Here is a 3,254-nt window from a genome sequence, read left to right as displayed (position 1 = left end):
CACACACGCACACACACACACATTTGTAATTATATCTTTGTGGGGACTCTTCATTCATTTCTATGAAGAAAACTCCGATCCCAGCCTTAACGCCTACGCAGCCTTAACCATAAGTAGCCAAACAAAATATGAGACTTTTGGCATTTGTAGTTTTTTTTGATTCCATTAACAGATCTTTGTGGGGACCTGATAAAAGGTCCCCACAACATCAAAAAAAAGAAACAAAAAAAAAACGTTTTTTATTAAGTTCTGGGGAACATTTGGTCCCCACAATATAATATGAATATAACCCACACACACACACACACGTGGCGAGAGTCCAGCACCTGTGACATCACTGCCACTGCCAGCAGGAGACACTTCATCCCAAAACAGGAAACGGCAGGAACTGAAGAGGACATCAGTGAGGGGGCGACAGGCGCGGGGGCGGGATTAACTCAGGTAAGGGCGGGGCAAAAGGATTTCTGGAATCAGAGCGGGCAGGAGAGAGGGATAAACTCACATAAGGGCGGGGGGGGGGGTGGTGTTAGGAGGCAAAGGGCTTTCCAGGGAAGCAGTCTGCTGGGACCGGGGGGGGGGGGGGGGTAGGTGCCACACCTGCTGATTGTCAAGGTTACGGGTTTACCACTGCACTACACTGTCACGCCGGGGTCAGGATACCCAACATGCAAACTACTGCCCCCCCAGGTGTCTAAATAGAAGCACCGCATTAACGTGGCATGATGATGACAGGATGCATAGGTAATATTTAATCATTATTTTAAATTAGTGGTGGCTAACAGAGGCACACTCTCAGTTGACAGAAGTAGGGGGTGAGGGCGTGTGGGGTTGACTGTAAAAGTTGTCAACTGGGGGGGTGGGGGGGGCTTGAGCTTCAGCTGGGGAGTACGCCTGTGCATTAAAGCACCCCTGTTTACCACTTTTAAGGTCTTAAATCACTTTAGTCACTGTACAATATGGGGTCACAGTATAGCCAGAGTAACACATGCATCTGAACCTGGGGCAAGAACCCACAGATATGGGATAAGTGAGCCACACCCCCACCCTCACGGTGTTCCTTGTACCTCTATGTATGCAGTAAATATATGATTAGGTACAAGTAAATGTATGGCTATTTCAATTACTCACACACAAAATATTCAGCATGTCTCGGTGGGGCAGTTCAGTCATAGTTTTTGTGGGCAAAGCTGCACTATAAAGTATTTGCTACTTACTTTAAGTAAACGAAAATCTTCAGGTTGGCCTCTGTGTGGTTTGTACCCAGAATCCCTTGCAGCAGCTGGCAGGAAGTGAACTGGTATACAGCCGTTTGTGCTGAAACATCCTAAAATTCTTGCACATCTCACTTGATTTGTGCTGCTTTCCTGCTGTGTTGAGGTCGGGTCGCCTTCATTTGTGATTCTTCTGAATTGTCGCGTCATGAGCGAGTGCAGAGGCGAAGGCAGACGTGAGGAAAAACCGATAGGGGCTTTATTAAAGCAAACTACCACACAGGCAGGGCAAAAGAAACAGACCACAAGGGGTCAAAACAGGGTACGGAGGATCAGGCAGAAACTCTGCATCACAGGGCACCTTGAGGAGCACAAGTAGTGACGTCAATGACCGGACTGGAGAGCACAGCACTAGGAGGCACCTTTATACACCACTAACGAGGGAGCAGACGAGGGGCAGCTGGAGTGAGTCACATGAGGGCTGAAATGAGAGGTAAGATAGATTAGTAACAAGTGTGGCTGGTTAGAGCCACACTAGGGAGCGAACGAGAGGGGCGTGGATGCAGGGCGTGACCAGTATATTATCCAGTTATTTGGTGCTCTGTTCTATGAGCTCCATTAGCTCAACAAGTAGCGGCGTGTACTAATAATACAGCACAAAGGTCATGGGTTCAAATCTCAGGAGTACATAAACTCATAAACCTGCTACTATATGTTACTTTGGATGTCGAGTAAATAAACTGCATGAATATGTTCATATAGACAGACCTCGTAGAAGCCGTTATCTTCCCTGTGAACTTTGCAGGCATGGTGGCTGTAAAATTTCACCTTTTTCCTCGGCCACTGAAAGATTACTCCACGTGCACATGTGTCAGAGATAATCACCCAGTTTTCGCTCCCAGTAAAAGTATCCCACGACAGCTATGTTAGAGCTTGAAATGTGAACAGGCCAGGTATCTCTCCCCATCTCCCACCCCCCCCCCCCCCCAAATTATGATTAATTATGGCGCCAGCCGATTTTGTGCATTTCTAATGACACATCATGAGTGACATCTGACTGTCATCTTTAATGAAAAGTCACATGATTCCCCGGAGTCCGATGAACGTGTCAATCTACGATGTAGAGGGAGGCACGGTGCCAAAACACTGTAAGGGATAATGTGAGTCGCTGCGCTTTACCCACCCAGGTAAAAAACAAAAAGAAAAGTTACATCTTCTCTCTTCTCAGCTTGAAAAACCACCTAAATTGCTACAGTTTTTTTTTTTGACGCAAACAAAGCTAAGGATGTGCAGGTGAGTCATCCGTGGGTCCACCCCCAGGCCTGCCCCACCGCAGATGCTGAGAAGCAGGTGTCTGGCGTGGTCTGCCCTGGTGCGACAGTGGTGGGGGCCGCCATGGGGCGCCTCACTTGCACCCTCTGTCACATGTGCCGCCCTAGCGCTAACGATTGGGTGGGGGGTAGAGCACTTCTATGCGTGTTTTCTGTATGCCCTGCTGCCCCCTCCCTGTTGATTCTTGAGTGAATGCTTCATTTACCAACCTCGGAGCCCAGAAAATATCCAGTCAGCTTCATGATTTCAGGTCATTTACTGGGTAAAAAAGAGATTTACATGCTGTGGTCTGCATCCTGTGATTCGAAAGGTGGGCGTGGACTTGCTGCCCTCCTGTCTGTGGATGAACAAGAGGCTGGACGGACAGATGGACTGATAGAGAGTGAAGGCATGAGAAGAAAGAAAAGTTTCCCCTGTTACACCCAGAATAGTGTCTGGATCTGTCTTTTTAAATGACTTTCTACCAAATCAAATCTTTTTACATCTTTCTTTATAATGTGTCATTAGACGTGCACAAAAAACATGCGGGCAGTATGTGGGTGCGTTAGGATGCTGTATGTTCGATCGGAAGGTTGCTGGTTCGAGTCCCAGGGTTGGCAGAGTGATATTACCATTAGGCCCTTGTGCAAGGCCAATAACACCCAACTACTCCAGGAAGTGGCTGACCCTACTGTCTCAAAAATGTATGTCACGTTGGATAAAAGCATCACC

The sequence above is a fragment of the Brienomyrus brachyistius genome, unplaced genomic scaffold, assembly GCF_023856365.1.
Source record: "Brienomyrus brachyistius isolate T26 unplaced genomic scaffold, BBRACH_0.4 scaffold382, whole genome shotgun sequence".
NCBI lineage: Eukaryota > Metazoa > Chordata > Actinopteri > Osteoglossiformes > Mormyridae > Brienomyrus > Brienomyrus brachyistius.
This window is presented reverse-complemented; position numbering follows the sequence as displayed.